The sequence below is a fragment of the Athene cunicularia genome, assembly GCF_003259725.1.
Source record: "Athene cunicularia isolate RWA chromosome 2 unlocalized genomic scaffold, athCun1 chr2_part1, whole genome shotgun sequence".
NCBI classification, from domain to species: Eukaryota; Metazoa; Chordata; class Aves; order Strigiformes; family Strigidae; genus Athene; species Athene cunicularia.
In genome coordinates this window covers 81,909,630-81,936,864 of record NW_020799095.1, presented here as the reverse complement: position 1 = coordinate 81,936,864, position 27,235 = coordinate 81,909,630, and the positions used below count along the sequence as shown (strand labels likewise).

Sequence of the window (27,235 nt, the reverse complement as noted above, 5' to 3'; positions counted from 1 at the left end):
CACTGCTTCCTGCCTGGAAAGAGCCTTCCAGACCTGCTGACAGCACTTTCACTAGCACAGGCAGATTTCAGCCCGCATGTCCCGTGCACACAGATGTGCCACAGGATGGGCTAAAATTTAGGGGGCAGACTGTCCCTACAATTGCCAATAGCCTGTACACAGTCTCAGCCACTACACAGACTGTTTTTGACTGTCATTGGCAACACCTGAAGGTCTCTTTCCCCTGAAAGAAGGCCCAACATTCAAAACTCAAGTTTGGACAGGGCTCTGCTCCCAAAAATGGGGCACTAGGATACCAAAGGGCTGTCCTGACTTCAGCTCAGGAGGCAAGGAAAGATGTTGTTGCTGTTTTTTAAAATCTTGTTTCTACCTTTTACTTGATTTCTTTACATACAATTGCTAAGTACAAGCTCTCTTACTGCTTTCATATCCTTTCAAGCTTTGAGAGCAGTTGTACCTGGCAGGTTTCAGTGACTGTTAATAGCAAGGAAGAAGAAAACTCCTTTTGTATGCAGACCACCTGTACAACCTGTTTACCCTTATGGCAGCTTTTCTATGTATAAGCCTGTGAGCAGTCACAAAGAACAAACCTATTATAAAACAAGATGTAAGACAACATCAATACTGCATCCAACTTTAACTGTAATTGCACTTTACTACATCTTAACCTGTTTCTACTTAGACAAGAGATTTGATTTCCTTTGACAGACAGATCAGCCCACTAGTACCCAAGTAAGTGCTTCAGCAAGAAACCAAATCCGATTACCTACATTCACTATGCAAACCCTAGGAAAACACAAGGGGTTCAAAGGAGAAAATGTCGTATTAATTTGACTATTTCTAATGCTCACTCTAATCCAGGATGTATTTCACCAGCCTTCTGAAAAGCTAGTAAAGAAGGAAGCAATTTAGCTGTAACAGGACACTCGAACTTCAGTAATATAATTAGCAGGTAATTAGGATGCCTGATGTGTGTTATCAACCAAAAAAACAATTCCACAATGCTTAAAAAAAAAATTACCTATTGAATTTTTACAGAGCTGTGTGTTGCTGTGGCACACCAGTATATAGCCATTCCAAATTCAGAAGCTTGCTGATTCTGAAGGAACAAGCAGCTCTCTGGTCTATTTAAAAAAGAATGTACTGTTTCAGAAAACGAAGATAAATTTTCACCTGGTGTGTCTAATGACTTATGATAAAGTTTGTCAAAATTATGACACAAATCAATAGATTTTACAAAATGCAATGTACAAGATCAGAGTTGAGACATATCAATGTAAATTTTAACACAGTTTATTGCAATTACTTACTCCTTTTAACTATCAAGTTCTCCTACAATAAAAAATGCTTTTGAAGTTTATATACATAAACTTTTTTTAATAAAAAATAAAAGTGAAAACAAACAGCAATGCTGCTGCCTTCCTATTTCTTCTAGAAGAAATTCCCAAGCAGCTGAACTTTGCTTTGGTTGATTAGCTCAAGAGAAGTAGTTCAAGTGCCCCCAGCTTCTAGAGAATGACAAAGAAAAGCGAAGCAAGGACCATTCCTCCTTCAAATGCTGAGATTTAATTGATGTGCTCACTCCTTAACTTGAATTGTTGCCCCCTTCTGCAAACAGGAGTACAATACTTCCCATAAGGCTGAACAACCACACACTGCTGAACATGGAGGTACACACAACTCTGTATGCTATGTGCACACACAGAACCACACAAACAGGTAAACATTTTTAAAATGTCACAACCCTTCCTGTAGGTGGATACACACAAATGCAACTTTATTTTGTACTTTCTGATTCTTGGAACATGATCCACAACACCATTGTATCCTACAGTCAAATGAACTGAAGTTGTAATACTGTAATGGAAGTGTGTGTAGCATAACAGCTTCACTCTACGGTTGCATCAGTGTAATGTCAAGTTGAGTAAGCAGCCTTTATAAATAGAGCTCAGGGATTCCCTGTCATGTGGAATTTGTTTTTTTATTTGTTTTCCTTTAAGTTGTTAAGACAGAAATAACATGGACAGGGAAAGAAAGCTACTTGGAGGCAACAGCTGAAACCAGTGTGCCAGCCAGACTGCCTACACACGACCCCATACTGTCAAGGTGGTCCAAGACGACAATAACGTGATGCAACACACTCTGCCTCTGAGATATGTACTCGTCCCAAGAGGAGGAAGTGGTAGCCTAGCATTCAGCAGCTCACACACTATGTGCCACACACTTAGAAATACCATTCAGCAGCCTCAGACAGGTTGTCAGTCTGGACACAGTGATGTTTCAAAGGTCCAGCCCAGCTGTTTAAAATTCTTACTCACCTAGGCCCCTGGAGGACATCTGCTCTTCCCGAGTGTTTTCCACAGAAACGCAGCCTATGGCACATGCAAGGAGCCAGCCCAAAGGGGGCTGAAGAATCCAGGAACAGCAGGACAGCCATAACAAGTTGGCCTCAACAGTGAAAATTAAGCTTTGGAAAAGTATATATATACAATGCTGTGAACATCTTTGAAAAAGCCGAACAGATACTTTTTTCTGAAGAATCAGATACCTAAACCATTAGTGAGCTACAAATACCTGAATACATGAAGTCATTTTATGGAAAAAAAAAAAAAAAAAAAAAAAAAAAAAAAAAAAAAAAAAAAATAGTAGTATCATTTGCATTTACCTTTAAGATCATACACAACTACACTCATTTCTAGTAATAATAAAGCCTCTAAACTTCCCAATGTTTTAACCATTTCTAGAAAAGGGCAAAAAGAAACAAAAAGATTATATTTTACTTCTACCATATCTCCATTCCTGGCTGGTTTGCTATACAGCAGAGGACTTTTTTTCTTAATACATTAAACTGTAGAATATTTTGACTGCCACTTCTGTGTATCAATACAGAGAAGAGAGACTTGTAAACCTCTCTAGATTGTGATTAGAACAGTAAGAAAGCAATGGGAAATAGAGGAGAAAAAGTAGTAAGTGAGGTTAACCTGAATGAAATTGACTTCTGAGATAGCACGACATATACAATAGCCATGTAGAGCTGCAAATCTGAACACTACGGTACAAAATCCTGTACTTGGCAAGTGAGGTAGCTATGCTTTAACGTGTCACTTCTCCTGTAATAAATTACCTGCTGGAGGTACTGGCAGCCACGCATGGTGCATCTCCAGAAGTCCTTGGCAGCAACCTCCTTTTGGAAAGGTACTCCAACAGCTGAATATGTTCTTGAAAGACTCGGGGAAAAAATCTCAAATGCTAAGCTATTGCTAGAGTTTTGCTTGCATAACCTTTCTATCAAAAGATGTATATTATCCCACTGAGTAACTACTCTCCTAAAAATAAGGGGAAGGGTGGAAGAGTTCAATGGTGCACTGCACCAACCAACTTCATTTCAGTAACATAAATGAGAGAAATTTAAAGTTACATTTGTTTAATTGTTAGTTAATGAGATATTTCTCCCTAGACCTATCAGCTAATTGAAGAAGCAGCTGTTTTACCAGTCATCCTGAGAAACCTCTGAGTGACATTTTGGGCCCAGAAGAACATCAGTAGGTTAGCTACAAGTCACTGGTAGCTTTGCCTCTTGTTAATGTCACCTAACACTTGTTATTATAAGACCCTACCCTTTGCTGTTTATTTTTTTAAGCCAAACTTTAGCCATCTGGTCTGCTGTCTCTCCCCTCTTCTCTCCCTCCAGAGAGTCAAAGAGGGAGTTGAGCAAAGACAAGAAGGGAAAAAATGGTTTATCCTACAGAACTAATATTGCTTTGTCCCTTTACACCTCTACCACTAGCTACAAATACAGAAAAACTTGTGGCTTCTAAAGCAAATTCCCTCCAGCACCTGAAGTTAAACACGAGCTTGTTGATACCAACATAATTTTCATGTCAGCAAATAACTGAGAAAACTATTGGCAAAATATGAATTCCTGCAGAGGGCTTCAACCTTCGCCTGCCATCCATTAGGGCAGTACTGTCAGTGCCAGGCAGTCTGAGACACAGATTCCCCCCTAAGACTCCCCAGAAGCACTGCACCCACCCTTGGGTGCCACACCGCAGAATTTGTCAAAGTCCTCTTCAAAAACCTTTACAAGTTGAACACAAATCTCCTCTAACACTTGTATGTCATATTTAGTAAAGGAATATATAACTCTGCGTCTGAGAATTGCACTGCCCATCATCACTCTGAGGTTGTGATTACGTCTTTCAGTACTTCACTACTGCCCAACGACTGCCTACAGGATGGCGAGAAGCCTGCCATGACCTAGGGTACATACTTCACAGGTCCTTCTCACCCATGATCTAGTGCACGCAGGGGCCTGAAATAATAGGAGCTAAACTCCATAAGCAGGTATCCCCATTCATCCTTTCTTTCTCCTATACTGTGCATGGTGTCAATGAGAGATACACCTAGAAATGCTTTGAAATATACCATAATAACAGCTTTGAAGTCCACCATAATCCCTCTGTTTCCTAATTTTTGAGGGTTTAACTCAAATATTTTCGGGATATGTAATTAGGCATTTAAATTAAATATACTTTCCTTATTTAGTTCCCCTTCCCCTAACCTCTGTCTACATTTCTGTAATCAGAAAATGAGTGCTTTGAAGAAGGAATTATCATTTTCAAGTATCTGGAAAGTACCTTGCATGTAAATGTATAAAAGAAATTCTAATAGAAATATTGCTTTGTTTCCACTTTTATGCTTCTTCTTTTGGTGTTATAGCCAAACACCTCCAGGAAGGTAATGATTCCAGCTCTAGTCATGTACAGTGTCATGCAATACGTTTGTCTCCTGCCCTAATTACCTTACTCTATTTCAATCTCTTTCCCAAGCAGTTGTCCATCTGTTACAGAAGCATTTTACCCTCTGCTCAACTGACCTGTCCTCTAGGAGTAAGCCTATATTGAATTAACTAAGTTTAATTTCAACCCAAGTATCTGTTTACAGCAGCACTCAGGGCTTCTCAACTAGCCCTGTCACATCTACCTACAGTGACACCATCATTTTTCTTAACACAATGAGTAAATCCCAGTGTTCATTTTGGATATGGTGACCAAGATCACTCTAGTGTACATATACACCCACTTATACATTCCTCATCTTCAGAAGCAGGCCTTCCTTTAGGGATTGTGGGGGTATGAAGGGTTGGTTGGGTGGGGATTTTTTGGCTTTGAGTTAGCTTAGTAGCCTCAAGAGTATTTCTGTGTCCTCATATTTCACTGTCAGTGCCAAATACCCTACTGTAATACCAGTGAAAGTCTTCACTGAATTTAACTGCCTTCACAGCTGCTCCGTTGGAAACCTGCATGGTATGCAACACTACAGCATCCAGCAGCAATCCCTATCACAGTTTGCTCAAGATAAATTGCCCAGATTCAGAAAGTCAAGACTCACCTACCAACTTGTAGTCTCTTCCTTCCCACCACTATAGAAATTTGTCTACATGATCCTAAGCTGTCAATATTCAAAAAATACATGCCACATACAATGCTCTGCTGCTTAAAATCAATGCAATGAGAATATACTCAGCATAAAACAAGCTCTGCATAATCTCTTAAGGAGAACTGCTGCTGAACAGAAATGTCCTATCTGAAATTTGAGTTTGAGACCTTAATTACTCTTCAGCTGTTGATATCTATCCCAAGCGTGTTTATATTGATTTCATTCCACTCCGAGATTCCACCTCGGAAGTTCCTTGCTGCTCTGAACCCCAAAACTATAGAGCAATAACAAGGCTCAGCATAAGTTTTTCATTTATACGTGATAGAAATTACATACAGGCTGTACCAGCTTCCCAGCTGGCTTACAAGAGAATTAGTTTGCACAGGCTGAAGATCTGATTCAGCACACACAGCTGTTCCCAAACTTGGGATGCCAAGTGAGGTCAGCAGTAATGAAATTGCAGGCTGCATGGCCAGCAGGCACTCAATTTTATCCAGGATCTACAGGGTGAACTTAGAAATTAGGAAATGCAACTGAAAACAAAAAAAACAAAACAAAACAAAACAAAACAAAAAAAAAGAAGTGGCTATTGCTATGTTCATGTACATTAGGTAGCAACTTTATAGAGGAGATTATGTAATGCAGGATACCAAAGGACAACTCTCACAGGATGCCCTTTCCAGTCTTAAATTCCTGCATAGAGACTATCAGAAAAGCAATACTTCTCTGAAGTGATTTTTACTAGATGTGATGTAGTAAACTAACTATAACACAGAACAGCGCGAAATACCACTGATTTCCCAGAGCACATTCTTTATAGCACAGAGTTTTGAAAACGTGCACAAGTTTTCAAATTAACATCCATAAACACTCACAGGCATAAAAATTTAAGCTGTAGAGGATTTGTTTTTTCTTGAAAAGTAAAGCTTTACCTCCTGAGTTGCTTTATATTTCTGATATACATAGCAGTTTTGCAGAGATTTTTTGTGAGTTTCCATGGTAAACTGATCTCTTCTGCATAAAGGATGCATCAGCTGCCCTCCCTGTGCACTAGTAATTGCCCTCAACACCCTCACACTTTTTTGTGCCATTGTGGAACAGATTTACACATGAAAACAGACTGCAGGGCTTCAGGATTTTCAACCAATTTTAAATGGAAATTCACAATTACCAAGCAACTAAGTAATAAAACTGAAGTAATCAGCACATTGCCTGCTGGTGAACAAGTACCAGCGTCTGAAGTGTGTAGTTCTAGGAAAGTGCAAAGCAGAAAAGAAAAAAAAACTAATCTGAAAAATATTTGAATATTTGACAAATTAAGAGACTGATTTTCAGACAAGCTAAACACCCAGAGGTCCAACAGAAATTAATGCAACTGTTTCCAACTGGAAACTTAGGAAGATGAGTTCAGAGACTGTAAATAACAGAACAAAGAGATCAGGAGATTTAAATGTGTTAGATAAAGCAGAACAAGGAAAAATATTATCTCAACAGAAAGATTTTACTGGTTTGGGTGACATACTCCCAGTTTGCACAGGTGATGCAGATTGCTTTTTCTTAATCCTCATACATAAATTTAGCATCTACCCAAAAAGAACTAATTTTTTGAAACAGGAAGCTCATCTTTTGATGTTAAAATTGAGGAGCGTATAAAATGTCTTTTGGCATTACTACACCTTTTCTTTAAAAATAGTTCTCCTTTTTAGAAAAAGGATAGGAGACTGTGTTTTTCTACTGCTTATTTCAGGACTCCTTATGAACAGTTCACTCACTTTGCAGCTTAAGCCAGCAGTATCTGGGATAACCAAGCATTGCAGTGGTGGCAATGCTGCCCCATAGTTGGGACACAGACCAACAAGCACGATTTTTATGCAAAGCAGAACTTCCTCAGAGGATGGTAGGGAAGATGTGCTTTCTGTTTCCAGCTCTTCCATTACATATGGACTCTCCATATGGACCACATTTATCACCTTCAGGATCTGACCAAAAGGCTTTGGCATCTCCATAAGTCTCTGACCTCTTGCTTTACCCCAATGGTGAGATTGACAAAACCTCATGTAAGTGGGGTGCTACCTACTCACAAATGCCTTTAAAGTCAGACAAAGTCTTTAGATGGTGTGATTTAGCACTTGACATATCAAGTCCTCACTTCCAGTGACTCATCATTGGAAGTGTTCATGGTCATGTTGGACAGGGCTAGTAAAAGATGCCCCCTGCCCATACCAGAGAGATCGAACTAGATAATTTTTAAAAGTCCCTTCCAACCCAAACCATTCTATGGTTCTAAATGCCCATAATCCAGAAATTAGTTTATGTCATCTATGCCATCTGAGGGGAACAGATCAGTCATATATATTTCAGGAAGCAGCAAGCAAAGCTAATTCTAACCAAAAGCAAAGCCAGAGAAGGAGGGAGGTGCAAGGATAGAGCCAGGCAAGCTCACGTACCATGATTAGAGCAGTCCCATTCCCACTCCACACACTGCCCCAAACTTGTGGATGAGCTACAGGTGCAACCATGAGAAAAACTTTCTCTAGCAGCAGAAATGTTGTTGCGACCTGTTTCTCAGGCTGCAGTTTCTCATCTCCACAACCTTGCAGTGACACAGCACATCAAATGACTCAAGCCATTTGTGATTAAAGTCCATCTACCTGCTGTGCCAGGACATGGACTGTGGTTTATCCCAGGACCTTGGCGATTCTGCAGGAAGCACAGCCCAGAAGAGGCACATGTGTGACTGAGGCAATGACAGAAAACGGTGGAGGGGCAGGAGGCAGCACTCAGCGCATTCCCCTTGGAAACATTACCCTGAATTTAGTTAATCCTCAACACACAAGAGTCTTCTAGCCCCCAAAACACCAAACTGAGCATGTGGTGGAAAGCTATTGGTGTATTTAAGTTCGCTTCTCATATATGCACAAGGCATGACCATATGAATTTCAATACTGCCAACTGGAGGAGTTTCAATAAGGCCAAATGCCAGGGGCTGCCCTTGGGGCACAACAACCCCCAGCAGCGCTACAGGCTTGGGGAGGAGCAGCTGGAGAGCTGCCAGTCAGAGAGGGACCTGGGGGGGTTGATTGACAGCCGGCTGAACAGGAGCCAGCAGTGTGCCCAGGGGGCCAAGAAGGCCAATGGCATCCTGGCTTGTGTCAGCAATAGCGTGGCCAGCAGGGACAGGGAAGGGATCTGACCCCCGGACTCGGCACTGGTGAGACCGCCCCTCGATTCCTGTGTTCAGTTTTGGGCCCCTCACTACAAAAAAGGACATTGAATGACTCGAGCATGTCCAGAGAAGGGCAACGGAGCTGGTGAAGGCTCTGGAGCACAGGTCATACGGGGAGCGGCTGAGGGAACTGGGGGTGTTTAGTCTGGAGAAGAGGAGGCTGAGGGGAGACCTCATTACCCTCTACAGCCACCTGAAAGGAGGGTGCAGAGAGCTGGGGATGAGCCTTTTTAACCAAGTAATAAGCAAAAGGACAAGAGGTAATGGTCTCAAGTTGCGCCAGGGAAGGTTTAGACTAGATATTAGGAAGCATTTCTTTACAGAATGGGTTGTGAGGCGTTGGAATGGGCTGCCCAGGGAGGCAGTGGGCCCCCATCCCTGGAGGTGTTTAAGAGTAGAGCTGACATAGCACTGAGGGATATGGTGTAGTTGGGAACTGTTAATGTTGGGTTGATAGTTGGAATGGATGATCTTCAAGGTCTTTTCCAACCTAGACGATTCTGTAATTCATTACATTAATGGTTGGGACACAACCCAATCCTTCTTTAAATGGTAACTATAAGTCATCAACAGGCCCAGAGAACTGCTGGACCTTTCGAAACACAAAAACCTCCTTAGCAAATGTCTGCAGAAAATTCTTCCATTCAGGTCATATGAATTTTTTGCCCATGAGAAAAGGGAGAAAAACATCCCTGCAAGTGCTGCATCTGCAGCAGTTCAACAAGAGGAGGGGGAAAGCATTATAACAGAAGAGGGGTGTTAACTTCTGATAGCATGGCTCATATAGCAAAGACCTGGTTTCTGTCAAATTATACTCATTATTCTTACTAAATATTAATTAAAATTTACTGGTCATGTTCAAGTAATTTTACTCAGAGGAAGAAAAATTATATCAAATTTCAGCCAAATACATCAAACTTTTTTCTTGAGTCTGTCATGGATCCATGAAAAAACAATGATGATGAACAAGAAGAGGTATTAGTTACATTTTGATTAGAATGAAAAACAGATGTGTGATGATTAATCACACTCAAGTTAAAACAAGCCCACCTTGGCACAATGAACATAAGGTTTAGGTCTGGCTCCTTCAACACACCTGAACATGCATCAAGTTACACCTTTGTTTTCACATCAGAATTGATGTATTAGGGCAAAGTCAAACCTTCATTAACGCCTCAGATAGTCCAAAGCTAAAATTATATCCAATTTTTACTTATAAAATTTTAATTCAGCAACTAGCTAACTGAACTGATGCATGAGCCCATGGTGATCATCAAAATCAAACACTATGAACAAAAATTGTACATGGAAAGAGCAAAATTTGTTCATTTGCAGCTACTCAAGGCAGGTAAGAGGAATTTCAGCTGTGAAATACGTCCAAAGGAGCATCCAATACTGACAGGATGATAAAAATGACAGATGAAATTCAGTGCAGAGAAGTGTTACATGCTTCTGGGTTTGGGTTGTTTTTTTTTTGTTGGTTTGGTTTTGGTTTTGTTTTTTTAATCGCCCAAACCTTCCCATAGAATTATGGCCCTGAACTGAATTTCATCACTCAGAAAGTTCTCAAGGTAATACCAGTTCTGTAGCAACTCTGTTTTTTAACTGCTCCAGAGCAAAATAATCCTGGGAATTATTTTAAAAGGAATACAAAACAAAGCAGAAAGCACCATTACAATACTGTTTAAAGAAACCGTGTAACCACATTTTCAATAGTGGGTATGTTAGAGATCCCCAGACTTAAGCACAATACATTGCAGAACTGAAAAAGAACTACGACAAGGCTGACTAACGGCAAGCACTGTTGAAGCATTTTAAGGAAGCACCACAGAGTGAAGACAGTTCATCTTCCACTGTAGGAATGGCCTAAATCCTTTACAGGGATTTCCACTCTGTAAAGAGATGACCTAGGAGGAGGTGAGAGTGGGTGGGAGAGGAACAGAGAGAGACAGCTATTAAGCTTTCAGCAGAAGGCTGAAGGTAAACCAGGAATTCCTTTTCCAGGTATTCGTTTTGAGTCTAAAATAACCCAAAAGAGCTGCTCCCTCACCCAGATGCAGTTTAACTGCTGAACTCATACCTGTGATGTTTTCTATACACTATAAATTTGAAGGGTGTCTGAAGAGCAGCTGGGCACGTACCCAGAAGGAGAATCCACAGAAGGCAGTGATCAACTATGAAGACACCACCTGAGAGCCCCTGAAGCACTAAACTGCCAGAGGCTGGAAAACACTCTGGTGAAATACTTGCACTCTTTATATTCATCACTTCAGCAACTGTTATCAGCTGTAGAAGAAAGAAGCAGGGGGATCGGGGAACTACCCTAGATAAACCTTTGATCTGATCCAGCAAGGCCATTTTGAATATAGCCCATTTGTGATTCACTCCACGCTTGTCCACTCTTTGTAAAAGCAAATATGAAAAACTTTTAGGAGTTATCCATTGGGAATAACCTGAAATATAAAATAAAGCCAGCACCTTCATATTTTCTTTTAATCATGCACGATAACATAGATTAGCTCTGCACTTACTTGCACTATACCCATTGGCCATATGTGCTTGCAAGTCTGTATTTCATTAACGCACAACAAGACAATGTATACACACCTTCCCTACAAACAGCTGCTTCCTGGGAATGCTCAATTACATCCCACTAAGTTATTACCTGTTTATTTTTCCAAATCTGCTAACCCATGCTGCAAGGGTGGGTTGATTATTATTCTTTCTATTTGGTTGCTAGGAATTATCATTTCATTTACTCTCGTTTTAGAAAACAGAGTGAGTTTTTATGCTTTTATCTCTCTTGCTACCAAGGAATGCTCCTAGAGGTTCTGTCTGTAGACTCCCTGCTTTCTCCCTGTATGCTAGTCACCAGGCAAGAGACTAACATTCTTCTCACTACACATGTGATTCAACTGCCAAAAGGAAAAAGTATAATATGTTTCAGGAAATAGAAAGAAAATATACTTAAAGAGAAGTGGCAATCAAAAATATCCAGGCTGGAAGTTTCTAGAGCAGGAAGCAGAGAACTGAGTCTCTGAATAACCATAATTTGTTTTGCAGGTGCCCATAAGTTTTCATTCATTTTCTGCAAATATAAGCAGCATACCACAGCCTTCCTACCTGTGCAGTTCAGAGCAGCCAAAGTACCAGGTGGTTACCTAATTCAAGAAAGCATGGGACAATAAACACAAGATTGAGAAAACCGGTCTACTCACTAACAAGTCCTTAACGAAAGTCTTCTAAATCAAAATGGAAAAGAAATACCCATCCCCCAGGAGAACCCATTTTTCCAAGAAAATTAATTGCCTCGTATTTGACCAAGACTGTCAAGGAAGTGAGCCTGAGAAACATAATCCTAATTACCTCAGAAAGGAAGAACTGACCCAGTCACTTGTGGCACATGAACATTGCCTTGTTCCCCAGCATGCGTTTTCTTCAGTCTGATTAAAACCCCTGAAAGCTAAAAGCAAGTTGCCTGCTTTATTAGCCAAGAGTCAGTGGCTTGGGAGACTCAGCTGGATACAGACTTCTCTCTGCCCCACACTGACCATGGGATTACTGAAAAAGCACTAGACCAACAGGAAGACCTGGACACAGCTGCCCAGGCCACTGCTGGACAGACAAAGGCAGTGGCAAGTGCGAAAAGGGTGATCTATACCCGCTTAAATCAGTCGAGAAACTTTCTTGTATATTACAATATTCAACAGCCAAATCAGATATAGTGCTCCAAAATGACAAATACACATCTGCAACAGCTACTTTTATTCAGAAATTAGGGGTTGACAAAAGTAAATACAACAGTTTCCCCTGCATAATTTTAATGTTACTTAACCCCAAGGAATTCATGAAAAGAAAGTGCGGGCAGATAGGAATTCAGGCTCTTCATCCAAACTGTGCTACTGTTTTTCTTCCTAGAGAAAATAAGCTATCCCTGATTAGAAGTACTAAGGCTGTAATATACTTGACATACTCTCAACGAGATAAGAAAAAGAAAAATTAAAAGCAGTGTTGTGCATGTGCAAGCACATGAAGAACATCGGTATAAAACCCCAAGAGATATGATGAGGACACGAACACAGTTGAGTCACTAATGCTGGCTGTGAAATCACACAATGAAGGCAGAATTGATAGGTGAAAGTCTCAATTTCACTATCTACCAAGAAGCCAGTGTGAAAGGGGTGAATGCTGACACATGCCACAGGTGCCTCTGATAAGGTATCACATTTAAATGCCCAGGACACACAGCTGTCCTGAAAACAGATCCCTTGTTCTGTGGGCAGAAAGATGGCAGCTACAGCTACAGCTTGCAAAGTGACTCTCTCCTCCTTCTCCCTTTTATTCACAGGAAACACGGACAAGATCTTTCCAGCTGCGAGTTTAATGCCAAAATACATCTGACCTGACCCTCAAAGGAAGGGATGGGTGAGAGCCTGCGTGCGTGGTGCCTGGGCTGCCTGACTGCCTGCCACCAGGCCATCCGTCAACAAGCGGCACAGGCAGCGTCCGCCTCTGAAAACTGCTGGCTATGTGGTAACAGGCTCATAAGAATATCAGTCAATACAAAAAAGTAACAGCAGCAACAGGATAGACGCAAAGAGGAAGGAAATCCTCATCTTTGGCATTTGCAGCTTGGCATGTAACACAGCAGGCTCTGCAATGCAAGAAGCAGCTCATTTGCTCTGAGGGAGGTCTTGTCAGAAACACCATGCTGGGAACCAGAGTAAAACTGCAACTTTTCCCTTCTCCTGGGAAGGGATGCAACTGCACATCTGATCTCAGGAAATAGGCTGGTACAAATTATCAGAAAGCACTATCTCATTTGCTTGTAAGACCAGCACTCCGTAAGGGTAGAATGGACCAACTCTCACCCCAAACCGCCTTAGAGGAGGCCAAGAAAGGGTCTTGTGCTTCAACTTCCAGAATTTCTACCTCAGTCCTAGGAAAGCACTTGAACACAACCACAGAGCAGACACTAGCTTTGTTTGCTTCTGACCATATGATGGGCCTTAGAGTCAATGGAGGTAACTCATAGCCTGAATCCCTGAATCTTGCTTGCTCTCACCAAACTTACTTGGAGCATAACTTCACAGGAGTTATTCCAATGAGTAAATTTACAAATTAAATCCTGATAGAAAATAGGAAAAAATAAATAAGTTTAACTATTTTCAGAGCTTGGCAAATAACCAGATTTCTCTACAAGTTTCTGTCATCCAAGAATGACTACCAGGACTCTGAAGACAAAAACCAGAAAGGGACAAGGGAGAGCACACATACCTCTCAGCCACGCAGTTCCTCTCCCTAATCTGTTCCCTTTATCGTCAATAGAACATAAGCAACTCAGAGCAGGAACATAACTAAGACACTCTGAAGTGCTCTCTAGAGAGACTCTGCTCACCAATGACAGAGGGAGCCTAGTGCTAACACAGCCACCAAGCTGCGTCCCTGGCATGACTGGGAGCTTGACAAGAGGAGGACTCATGGCAGTGATACAACAGTAAAGCTTCACCTAGAAACAAATTTATTTTCCTACATGCACCACTGATAAGAGTAACTCAAGCAATATGAAAAAGAACTACGCCAAGTGCCTTGAAGGTCCCTGTCAGTTGAATTACGCTTGTAAGGCTGCTACTCTTCTTTCCTCTTATAAGCAAAGAGGAAAACACATAAAAGAGAATAAGTCCATGCTGTTTTCTTGTTGTTAGGTTTGGGGTTTTGAGGGTTTTGAGGATTTTGAAGGGTTTTGCTTTTGTTTTTTTGACATTTTGGTGGGGTGTTGGGGATTTTTAGAGTAAGAATGGGTGTTCTCAGTCTTCTTAAAACAGGTGCAATTACTGCCTCCTTGACAAGCATTGCCAGGAGCCAGCTGGAAACAGTACCCAGCATCCCAAGGTAAGAGGCAGTTAGTCAAACAGGTACTGCCAGCTCACAGATGGACCTCTAGGTCCTGTTAGATGGCACCAAATTGTATGTATTTTACTGGCTTTAAAACAAAAAGATTCAACCTCATAACTGTTAACGTTAGGAAAACTCACCCTAAAGTCCTAGTAAAGATATTTAAATAACTGAATGTTAACTAAGGAGCCTGAAACATGCAGTGTGTAGAACAGAAAGCCACACCCAACACCTGAAGTAAAGGCACAATATAAAACAGCAAGATCATGTTAACAGTAACGTGCAGACCACTAACCTCGGAATGAAAATCCGGGGACCCAGTCACTGCTACCAGAGTGCCCCACAGTGCGTTAACTAGGGTAATCATGGCTCCTTGTGTGCTCATCGCTTGTACCTTTGGACAAAAATGCAGAATGTGCTCACACCCAGGGCTTTAGGGAGCTGTTCAGAGCACCCCTGTAGCTCCCCTTTCCCAGCATACAGCACTCCTGAAAATATTACAGTAGTACTTAGCTATTCCAGCAAAGATATAGCAGGGATATTATTTACTCACCCAGTCTTTTTGGATCTCAAACATATTTAACGTACTAAGGATTTTAATATATTGGATTAAAAATTAATAATTTTTAATATACTATTGTTGAAGTGAATAACATGGCAGGACTCATTTGTGAGGGTTTGACAAAGCTTTTCAGGTTAGTTATGTATGATGCTGATCCTTTCATGCAAATTTACTCACGTTTTCGACAGCAAGTTTTCCCTCAGCGCAACACCAAGCATTTCAGCATGACAGCAAAAGAAAAAGAAGTAGGGAAACCTCCTAATGTGTTTCTGTTGCAGTTACAGGGAACCACTCATGCATGCTTCTCTGAGCAGCAAGAAGCAGAAAAGCAATGACAGCTGGCTGTCATCTTCTCAGCATTGTCACCATAGTCCCCTGCCTGGAACAGATCATCCAGCCCCCTCACCCTACAGAATAAGCTCTATTGCTGAAAAGGCTGAGGAAAACCCCAGCCCTCTGACACACGCAAGATCAATCCCAGGCCTCCTCCCCTGCCCAACCTGCCGAGAAGCTTTCCACCACTCTCAGCTGTCCCCATTTCACACAATGTCAAGCAGGAAGCAAATCTCTCCAGTGGCATTTAATGCTGAACAGACTGTTAAATGGCCGGTGAACCTAAATTTAGGATTAGGGAAAAAGGAACATATCCAACATTTATATTTTCCTCCTCAGCACAGCAACAAGTTAACTTGATACACCAGTTTCAGACATTCTGAAATTACAAGTGGTCCTTAAAGCTGAAGTGTAATCCTTATCAACAGTCACAGGGAGAAATAAACCTGCAGAAACAGTTGTACAGTTTTTGTTTGGTTTGGGTTTGATTTTGTTTTTTTTTTTAAAGCACGCAGTTTACCAACATACTTCTCTTCAGGTTTTAATAGTAAGATCAGAGCTAAATATTTAATGTCTGAAAGGCTAGAAGACACCCAATATATCACTTCATACATACCAGACTAATCTCAAACTACTAAATATGAATTGACATGGCTTATGACATCCTACCACTTACAATAGCATGCTGCTCATCCACAGTAACTTCTGACGGGGTTTTAAATTAAGAGGTTGTAACTTTATCTCTTTAGAGTCTAAATTTTTATGTGCCATGTTGAGTCTTAAGCAGGGAAAGAGAGACTTAAAGGAGCTGTTATCATTAAAATACAGATGCTGTACACTAAATAAAAAGCAAAAAAAACCAACCAAACAAACAAAAAAAAACCCAGAAAAGTGCAGCTCATAATTAAAAATAACACTTGAAGACATAAAAAACTGTGAAATAAAGGAAGTCTCTCACATTGTGTAATATTTAATAATGCTTATAATATTGTCAAGTAAATACTAAAAAAAAAATCCCATCTCTCTCTCCCTTTTCTAGACAGAAGTACCATGATGTCCTCAATTTCATCAAGCTCATACAAGTACAAAACCATAACGACAATGACTCGTGGGATTCCCCTACCACCGATGACCTCATCTGACCATGGTATATTCTAAGCCCGAGATGAGCATGTCATCTAAACGCTTCCAAAGGTCCCACTGCAATATTTTGCATTATAGTATACATTTTCTTCTTGACACTGACTGGATTTGGTGGATACATCACTCAAAAGTTTTACAGAGGACAACATATGTTACATCAGGGAACTGTGTCACCTACTGAAATTAAGCTCCTCAGTCTTTGGAGTGTTTCTTTCATGAAAGGAATAAATTGAGAGGCACTCAATTTACAAATCAAATCATCTTATTTTCTACAGAAATAAAAACAGCTGCACACAAAATATGAAAAGTATATAAATGAGAGAGGAACAGGATAGCTGAAGGCAAGGAATGAACAATACTAGATTTGAATGTCACGGTGGAAATTCGACAAGAGAGTAACTATTTCTTCAGTATTTAATTATGAGATAGTGTATTTAACATTATATATTGTAGTGAAAAGGGTTAATAAACCAGATAAAAAAATCAGTCCAACAGTATTGTGAAGCCACATGTATTTTATATCACCTTCCATTGTAACATTGTGAGATGGTAACTAAACTTAACCCTCCTTTCAGTAAGTATAAGGACTGAAACAACATACTCCCTGTCTGAAAAGATGATACTTCGCCGTTCGGGGAGCTGACAAAAAGATAGCAAGTGGCCTCTGCCTGAAGCATTGTCAACCATGAGTTTGCACATTTTCCTTACCATTTTTAAAGATAAGCAGACTGAAGCAAACCAATAAATGTTCAAACATGCACCTTCTGATCAGGCGTTTCAATGCCATGCCTACATTCTCTTTCTTAATAGAAAATAAATCATCCTAAGGCATACCAGAGTACGCATTTATCTGTTGTACAGTCAAGTAATAGATCAAAACTCTCCATCAGAGACCAAAAATCAGACAATGAATGAGAAAAAACACCACACAGGAGAGAATCAGGAAATGTTTCCTTATTTATTGTATAGCAACTCTCTCACGGGGCAGGGGTGTTCTCTAGACATCTAGAGGGTTTTGTTTAGTATTTTGTTAGTACTAAACTGGATATACAAATTTTGCCTTATATAAAAACTACCCTTTTGAAGGGCTTCCATTCAAAAGCATTACACGTAATGGATTCATTCTGACAGGAAGAGAAGCTTCCTTTCCATAGCAGCACGATTCCTTGCTTTATCAACTAACACCATTTCTGCTCTTTTATTACATTAGATGTTATAGAACAATAAATACCATTAATCCAGTTCTTTCTTTACTGAAACACCTTGGAAATAGAGTGCCACAACTTGCATTGCCGCTATCTCCAGAATCATTACACAGCTCCTTAAATTTCAGCAAATCCAGAGCTAAAATATGCCGTTGAAGAAGACAATGCTACATCTCTAAACACAAAAGCTAGCAGACAAACCCAATATAATTAATATTAACACAGTCTTTAGTATATACACTTAGAGACCAAAGCCAACTTTGTCCAAGCACTTTAGAACATCTCAGGGAGGTAGGAACTGTACTTACACTAATTCCACTTGAGTAAAATCAGCAACACTTTACCTTCCTTATAAACAAGGCTAAATCGGTGGCAGTGCTGAGAATGACATCTCAAGGAAATACCAACATTTCCTATTCCAAACGCACAACTTTTAATTAGCAGTTCTTAATTTATTTTCCATTTGTTTTATTGATGCATCTCTAACAAGTTTTTCAGGGTAAAGATTAAAACAGGCTTGAGTAGTGCAGTTTCAAGAAGGCTAATCTGAAACAAATTAACTTGTTTGGTTTATATCTTCCATATAAAACAGGTTTAGATGGAGGCAGGAAACAAATCACTGTTCTCTTCTGACCATAATGCTAATTTACTTGAAAGTATTTAATATTAACTTTTTTTTTTTCTCCCCCAGTTAAAAGCTTGAACATGCTGTGCTTCTGTCTACAGCAAAATGAGTTCAACTGTCTGACCACAGACCAAAAGCCAAAGATCTGCTTTGCCGCTCAATACTGAGATCTATAAAGTGAGAAGTGTAAATAACTAAAAAGGGAAAATACATGAAAACTAATGACAACTATTGATTTAAGAGGCTACAAGAAACTCGTCATTTTATTTTCCTTTTAAGGAAACCACATTAACTCCTACATTAAATGAAATTTAGAATACCGCCTTGAAAATACAGGAACTGCTAAGAAATAAAAGCAAGTTTGCCACATTCATACCTAGCTATGACTGATTTCTATAGATTCCTACCTTAGCAGGATGGCTACAGCCACCCCTCAGCAAGACACACAAGGCCCAATCAAGTGATCTGAGTGTCACGAGCTGTGATTTGGGAGAGACTGATGCCTGGACTACCTCCAAGGGGAAAGAAAGTATGCATCAAGTACAAGTGATGTTGAAAGGGAGCTTAGCACTTCAATGGGGACCTGCAAAAACCCCAGTTATGCAGCATCATCAGTAGCAGAACAAGCTGATCAGGTTGCCTTGATCAGGGAGTTTTTCAGCTCTGAAACTGATGCAGTTCTCCAAATCCCCCCCGTGCTTGCCACGCACACACAGATTTCTTGAAACGTTTAACCACAAAGAGCTCCCACAGGTCACAGAGAATGAGCCTTGGCCACATCTCTAGAATCGCAACAGGAACATCCAGAGACAATTCCTAGGCTGCGTTCATTTATTTACTGGGCAAGTATTCCTCAAAATCTAACTAAAGAAGATGGAAGTTATTAAAAAATGATTAATCATCTATTGAAATAATCATTCGCTTTTCTTAAAATCAACAATTAAAAAAACTGAACAGCAATCAAAATAAACCACCAAAAAACCCAACCAAAGCCAGAAAGACCTCATCACAGTAGATACTACTGTTGTTATCATTTTTTTTCCAGAGGGGTCCATTTTTGGAGTCCATTATGAGCAGTTTAAACAGTTTAGAACATTACAGGATCCTTCTCACGTCAGAACTTAAGTTTACTATGTATGTTTCTCTTTAGATTACAAAAAAGTGGTAAATGTAGTCCTAGCAATAGCAACATGACTCTTACACATGAAATTTTAGAAGATGCAATTGCAGTATATGCCAGTAATTTCAAGTTAATTTCCTAATTAACGTAGTCTTTTTTTGTGAGATTTTATTAATCAGCAGATGTGTAGTACTTTCAAAGCACTAAATACATGGTAATAAAAAAGGAATAAAATCATTATTGCATTTTGCTAGAATTCTTTAATCTTCAAAAAGATAGTGTTTAGACTGCATAAAAAAATCCATTGTAAAAAAAAAAAAAAAATCACATATCAGTAATATGATATTTTATACTTCATTTTAAAAGATACCTGAAACAAGTCTAAAGGGGCTTGTGTTGGTGGTGGGAAGAAAAGTATCACACTAATTTTCCTTTCTGGCTTTGATGACACTGTTTCCTTTAAGGTACCACTGAAGATGACTGACAACTTCTGTCTGTTTGCTTAGAAACAAAATTTGTTTTAAATCTCACTATGCATTATAAGTCAAAAAGTAGATTCCTTCTCCCTTGCAATTTTTTTACACATTGTAAGAAAAGGGAATTACGGTGGAAACTAAGCTGCCGGAAGAAAAAGAAGTCATAAAGAGGATATCCCAATGCAGTCATTTTACTCTATTTCTTCAGTACTTCCTGGTGCAAATCAAGTCAGATAAGCTTTCACATTTTAACACAAAGCTTCCCAAGATGAGAAAAGCATCCCACTAGCACACTCCACAGCAGTCCTTTCAAACCTGGAACAAGCCCCTTTAAAGTAGGAATCAACAGCCTTAAAGCAGGAATCCACAGCCTTAAAGCAACAACCCAGTGCTAATGGAGGCTTTATCTGCTCAGCAGCTTCTTGGCTCTTCTTGCGACAAAGCCTATTTTAAGTTTTATAATTTAAATTAAATCTGTGGAGACGTATCTTGGAAATTTCCCTGCTTTGTCTTAAACACCTTCTGAAATCCTACAGGACCAGCCCAGAGATTTCTCAGTGAGATCATGGAAAGCAGATCACAGGTTATAGGGAAGTACCATGGTTCATCCCCAGAAAGACGGCTGGCTAAAAGCATGCACAAGGAGTACAACAGAAGTCTAACATTTCAGTTTAAAGAGGTATACATTTTTAGAGCAAAACCACAAGTTATTTATATGGATAGATTTACACAAGGCAATCTGATCTGGGAACCAGGGGATTTTACTTACAGCATCTGTGTTCCACATTCTCAGGAAAAAAAAAAAAAAAAAAATCCTAAAGAGCTGAAAAAGGTATTTTTATCATAGCCTTTGCAGTTATTTCATGTTTCACTCAAATTGAAAGAGAGCTGATCCAGATATCTCCAATCACATCTGGAAGCAGGCCCCAAAACTGTGTTCACTGTCTTAACTAGAACTCAAATTATTCTATTTTTAAAAAGCCTAATGGTTTAAAAAAATAAATCCCCCAAAACTCTGGCATTCCTTTTCACATTTTTTCAAGTTGTTTGATGTCAGTTTACATTTAATAAACATGTTGTTTATTATCTTCGTTTAAGGACTTATACCACATTATAACAAGAGTCATGGGAAGCATATCAAGATTACAAATCCGTAATGCATTCAGGATCCCTGTGCAGCACCATTAAATCCATTAATCACCATCTTTTCTGTCCCAATTATGCTAAGAAGATATTCAATAAAGCAATTTCACCTCACCTCTCTCTCTTTCCTGTTACCATCAGTGTAAAGAAAGCAAAACCACAACGCTTCCGACAAATTCTCAAGGCACCTCTTTTGTTCCCTTTAAATTAAATCCGAATCAGTTGCACGTTTTGCTGAACTGCTAATACTCTCCACATGTTCCCTTTCTCAAACTGAAAATGTTTTCTATTAGGAATGCCTAACACTGAACAGAAAACTGTAAAATGCCCTCCAAACAACCCAAAGTACCTCTCTTTCTTGAGGCTTTCATTGGAACATATCAATCACTACTTCCCCAGTTGAAGAGCTCACAGTGCAATAATTAAGCTTCCTTTAGGAAAGTTTTTTAATTAGACTCTCTGTGTATTCAGAAACTCCCTTACCAAAAAAGCTGTTTATTTTAAATTCAGTAAGTTATTGCCTTTAAAAAAAAAAAAAAAAAAAAATCAGAAAGACTTTAAGTACGAACTAGAGGAACTTCAGAGTGTCCATGGCTATGAGAACTCTACTCCAGCACTTACCACACTGCAAACACACATATGCCAAACAGATGAATGCAATACAATAGCAATATAGGGAGAAGCATCTCAAGTGAGACAGTATTAGTAACACAAGTTGTAGGCACAAACTTAACTCTGCCCTCAGAGAATGAAACACAACTGTTCCACTTGTTTCCTTAACCAGAACTGTACTGGCTTTTCTACACTTTAACACTATACTCATAAGAGGACAAACCATGGGTTTTTTCCCCACTTCCATCTGTGTATCTTAACTTCTCTGTAACAAAGTGCCAGATACAGTTACAGACTTAAGACATGACTTTGTCTTTGTGAAAGCACTGTGGTTCCACCAGGGTGGAACTTGCATCTCAAGTACCTGGAGGCACAGGTCCTACCAGAAAGTTCAGTAGATGCATAAATAGTTGCTGAACCTAATCATATCTGCTGTAATACATGCAACAAGTCCACATAATGGATAACAGAAGGGAAAACCATACATGGAAAAAAGGACTAGCTGCATACTTCAGCCATTACAGGACAAATAAAAACAGCTGGCTAGTAGCCTCCTAATTACAGTGAGTTTACAGGTTCCCTCAGGTATCTCAGAACAAAAGGGGCTCAAGAAGATATTTACAGATACATTTCATGAAAGAAATCAATAGCAAGAGTATGTCAAAAAGACAATCAAAAGAGCTAAGTGGAAAAGCTGGATTTATGGTGCTAACACTGCTGGGTAAAGCAGATGCTCTAATAACAGGGGCTAGAAACAGTTGCCATGCAGCAGGGTAGCTATTTGGCATAACCCACTGCTGAGTCCCCATGGAAAGATGGGGAAGGACAGGCATGCTGTAGATCACTTAAGCACCCTTTTTGGGTAAATCTGCAACTGCTCATGTGCAAAAGCCAATAGAACAGGACTGTAAAATGGTTATAACAACTAATAATGAAACTATGTTGTATGTTTAGCAAGACTCTTAGAATAATATACTTGCCCACCATTTAGGGACCTTGCTGTATCAAGCTATGAAATATAATACACACAAATACCTATGCAAATTAGTTTTAATTTATAGGCAGATAAAAGAAAGCCTCTTCATAAATACAGGAAGGAGCTATAACCACACAAAACCATAATTTTACAAAGCAAAACCATTTTAAATAACCTTGAGGCTGCAGAGAGGGTGGGTGTGTCTCCTCTTGGGTTTTTTTAAAATAATAAACTGACACAAAGGAGATGTAAAATTTAAAATAGACCTTACAACATTTGCTGACCTTCCAAGCTACAGTACTCTGAGCAATCCCAGGCCAATACATGAATACAAACTTACATCAACTTTTGTTATTTGCATTCTTCTTGTATTACATTGTATTAACACCTGAAGCTCATGTCAGACTTCCCTCAGCAGAATCACTCTAAGTGCTTGTCATGGGTCTCTGTCTAAACCTCATTCTCAATAACAAGAGCACCACTCCTGATTCCCCATCACAGGCATAAGCATTTTAAAAGATGACATGGGGCCCTCTTGGGCTAGATGCTGTGTCCAGATATGTAAGAGTAAATGGTGCCTTTACTCTCAGAGACCACCTTAGAAACTACCAAGAAGCAATGAACAGATAAATGAAGCAGCAGCTGCAAACAGAGCTGTCCATGCAAGGGCATAATGAATAAAACCAAGTTGCTCTCCAGGAAGAGTGTAACTTTTAAAGATCTTTATAACTTCATTGCCAAAGAATTGCTCTGATGACAACCTTCTATTTAGTTTCAGGAGCTAACTTTTTTGGCATTATTGATATTTGTCCTGTAAAGCTACATCCTCATTTACAATAGACTTTACCAAGGCTTTGGCTGAGCTCTGTAATCGTTAAATACATACAAACTAAAATTACATTAAAGACACAACTAAATACAAACATGGAAAGTCATAAGGCTGCCAAAAATACCAGAAAGACTTTTCCCACAGGCTATTAACTCACAATAAATGTAATTTGAATAAAAGGTCAAATTTGACAAATTATGAAGAAAACCCAATTGACATTATGTGGTTTAAGGACTGATCTTCCTCCACTAAGGTCTTTTAACATCAACAAGTACAACAGTACATCTATAATTTACTATTAGTTACATTCTATGACCAAGACTGGTTTCAGCAATAGTCTTTTGATATCAACAAAATGTAAACATTGCTGTTTGTATTAAAACCACTGAATATTTATTTTTTAAATTACCTTTTAAATAGTCCTGACCATTTAATCAGGATCAAGCTAAAATGGGAAAAGAGCAGCAATATTTAAAAGAAAATTTCTTCCTCTGTGCTGAAAGTCCTTAGTGTGAACATAAGACAAGAACTCAAATTGAGAGAAAACAATAAAGTATTAATTAAATTGAGATGCTTAAGAGTGACTGGAATGCAACAGGGCAGAAAATACCACACACTAACAACTTCCGCACTCCAGTTATTAAGCTTTATTCCTCCCTTAAGACCAAAACTACCTACCCCACTTGACATGGGATTTGCTAAAGCTTCCCCAGTCTCAAAATATTGGCCTGTAGTCAATAATACATCCTTTGACACTAGATCCCAATTAATTCCCCAGAGATTTGAAATCACTAATCATGGAAAACTTTATCTGGACATCTGAACATAAACACTTGTGCATTTCCCACAACTTAAAAGTACAACATGTTAGGAAGGAAAAAAAAAAACCAAAACAAAACTGGTCCACCTTCCAAATGAGAGAGGTTATGACAGAAAAGATACTTTACACCTCTCAGTTCTTCAGAGCCAAGTAAGACCTTGAATGCAAGGATCACAGGAGGCTCTGTAGAAAGGGCACTACAGACCAAACTGCATCTTCTCAGAAAGCAGTCCTAGCTACCTGCTGGGGACTTTGCAGTCAGTAACACTGCTAACAACACTTTCCAAGGATATTGTTAAGACTGAAAGAAAACAACCAAAGCAAGACAGTTCTATTCCATGTAACACCATCTCAGATTGCTCTAGATCCTGGCTTCTACTCCAAATATGTAACACATCTTTTAAACTCTAAACCTAATGCTTATATTTAAAAAAAGACATTAACAAGCAGTTGATGTGAAAGTACATGCAAGATGAAGAAAAGTACCCACTGTGCCAGCAAAAAAACCCTCCTATCCTGTGATAATTTTAACTGCCAGGCACAGGTCACCAAACAAAGCTAGTACTAAAAAGTGCAGGGTGTCCCTCATTTTTTCAAACTGTCCCATATCAGAAAACAAAACACGTTTGATATGTAGAAATTAAAAAGAAGATAGAATAAACTACATTACACCAAGCTACGGGCTCAAGCAAAAACTTACCCTAAAAATCTAAACTACAGCAGGAGGGTGGGAAATTAGAACCAGATCTTGCATTTGGCTCTTCTCACTGTAACAAACCAAGCCAAAAGTCCATATCCAAAACACACCTCTGCTCTAGGAGTTTGAAATCTGGACTCAAGTTTTGCAGCCTGTCTTCCTCTGTACTCACCGCTGAATGCACCACCACTGCCAGAGAGTAACAGCACCTGACAAAGGAATGCACTTTCATACAGGAACAATTAAAATACATGCACAGTAATACACCTAATTGTCCACAGCGAGCTTGAATGCAAACAGATAACAACAATGCAAGCACACATGGAAGCTCAGAAGCTGGTGTGCTCCAATTCCTCGACGGCTGCATTCTGGACAAAAAATTTTACATTAAAATTGTTTTTATAAAACCTCAGTCCAGGAAACATATTAAATCTTGTCTTGCAGCACTGGTCTGTTTTGCCAAATATATTCCCAGACCTAACAAGAACAAGCTTCTCCAAGCTGTTCTCAATTTCATTCACATTTATAAAATCAGCCTAGACTTTGCAGCACCTCTGTTTCTCTTCTAATATTTAACACGTAGGCTTTCTCTACTGTACTTCAAGTCAAGGGTAGTAGAGGAGAATCTATTCCTGCATAAGGCAGCCTAGAGATCGCTCTCAATGGGAGGTATTCGAGGAATTCTGTAGGTTGCTTATGCTCAGTTCAAATTCCCAGAAAAGCCATTTCATAACACATCCTGGGGGCAGGGGAAAGAAGTTTAGTTGTATTTAAAGCCTGAATCCTCTGACAGCAGTAGCAGTGGGGAAATAATATAAAACTTTGACTTTCTAAAATATCTGATCAGTGCTTCAGCTATGATCTTCTGAAGGAAGACCAACAAGCTAAACATACCAGGGTGCTGAATCCACTATGGAGAAGTTGGAAACAAAACATGTGACTGTGGCATATACGTACAGGATTTAATTTTATTTTTTTTTTAACCCAAACAACCACAACTATCATAATATCACCAGAACACGAGCATTAGCTTTGCCACTAACATTCAGTGAAACACTCTGCTCTGCAGAATGCTGGAGAACATACTAACACCATCACAGCGCATCAGCCTCTGTTTCTCCAACCTTAAAGCTCTTCTAACACGCACATTATGACTTTCATTGCACTTTTTCTTGTGACAGCATTGTTTTAACCAGGGCTTTTAAAGACACTGACACTGCGATAATGACAAATATGCAGCCAAGATCTGCAAGATGTGAATAAACATTACATGCTATTAAAATGCAGTAGTAAGTTGTCAGCCAACAATTCCTCAGATCCCCTTCCCAATTCAGAACACAATCTTCTTCTTCAGGCACCCACGAAAGCTGTGGCAAGACAGATAATCCAGAATTCTCCAAAACACCCCCAACCATCACACTTCACTGTCAAATGCTGTATTTCCCTGGGATATTTAACATACTTTAAGGGTAATGTAACTAATACAATCTAATTTTAGCACCCAAACAGAAGAAATAAATCAATTTATTGGCCATTATCCTCCACCTGAAACACAGCAAGTCTGGTTCATACTCCCCAGATTTGCTTCTCAGAGATTGATTCTGTTTATTTGTTCTCTTGCAGGCATGTGGAACTTCACTTACCAATGCAGGCATGGACTCTCACCGACAGCTGGGTCCTCAGAATTATACTGTGCTTCTTGCCCCTCCTAAAAAAAATGAGAATAAGAAAAGTATATAAAGGTGTAAGGAGATGGCAGAGGAATTGGGAATGAAGGAGTGAAGTTGAGCCTAGGAAAAAAAGGTGGAGGATGAGAAAAAGTATTACAAGTTATGTCTTTGTTTCTCATTATCCAACTCTATTTTAATTGTCAATAAATTAACCTTCCACAAGTCAAGCCTGTTATGCCTATGACAGGAACTGGTAAGTGGATCTCCCCCATCTTTATCAAGTAGGTTTTTTCATCTTATCATCCTTCTCTTCTTTTGAGGGCAATGAGAGAGCGAGCTGCTGGGTGGGCATCTGGAAGCTGGCCAAGGTCAACCCACCACAATGTCTATCTAGCAATCCACATTAGAGGGTACCAAGTGATGACTGCACATTTTAATTTTCACAGAAATATTTTAAAGCTAGG

The 27,235-nt window shown here is 39.5% G+C and overlaps 1 protein-coding gene across 1 annotated transcript in view; it reads right to left on the bottom strand.

Annotated features, from left to right (window-relative positions):
• Nucleotides 1-27,235, bottom strand: part of FHOD3 (formin homology 2 domain containing 3) — a 369,637-nt gene that overhangs the window by 320,936 nt on the left and 21,466 nt on the right. The window contains exon 2 of the mRNA XM_026841709.1: nucleotides 26,745-26,809. The gene's annotated coding sequence lies outside the window, so the exon portion shown is untranslated. The remainder of the gene's footprint in view (nucleotides 1-26,744; nucleotides 26,810-27,235) is intronic.